Genomic DNA, 788 nt, shown 5'->3' on the forward strand with positions numbered 1-788 from the left:
CCTCGCCGCTGCATCTGCACCTCGCCGCCTAGCCGCCTCGCTGCTGTTGCACCTTCCTGTTCCTGCTTTTGCTTCTGCTTCTTGTTTCTGCTTCTGTTTCTTGCTTCAGCTTCTGCCTTCTGCTTCGGCCTCTGCTTTCTGCTTCTACTTGAGCTTTTGCTTCTACTTCTGCTTTTGCGTTTGCTTTTTCTGCTTCTGTGTCTGCTTCTGTTTCTATTTTTGCTTCTAATTTTGATTTTGATTTCTTATTTTTTGATTTATTATTTTTTGATTTCATTGTTGTTGTGTGTTGATTTTGTTGTTGAATTTGATGTTATTTCTGAATTTGAATAATGTGTTATTATTGGTGTTTTTGAATCTGATTATTAGTATTTGATGACAGTAAGGGAAGTGGTGGTGGTGGTAAAGGTGATGGTGCTGGTGGTGGTGGAGGGTATTTTAGGGGTGGCAACGGGGCGGGTTTTTGCTCTACCCGACCCCGACCCTGCCCCGCCCAACAAAAACCCGCATCAAACCCGTCCCGCCCCTACTTGCGGGTAGTAAAATGTGGTAGTGTTGCCACCTATGTTTGTCCGTAAAAAGTTAAAAGGACGATTTTAATACGAAAAAAAATGTTAAAGACGATTCTAAATAAAAAATTACGTTAGGAACGTTTTCAATTCGAACCCTAAACGTTAGAGACCAAAACAATACTTACTCCTTATTATTACAACTTATGTTTATTAAAAGTGATTTTAGTTTGATTTATCAAGCACAAACGCAAACAATTTTCAAAAAGTTATTTTAGA

This window comes from Arachis ipaensis, chromosome B05, assembly GCF_000816755.2.
Source record: "Arachis ipaensis cultivar K30076 chromosome B05, Araip1.1, whole genome shotgun sequence".
NCBI classification, from domain to species: Eukaryota; Viridiplantae; Streptophyta; class Magnoliopsida; order Fabales; family Fabaceae; genus Arachis; species Arachis ipaensis.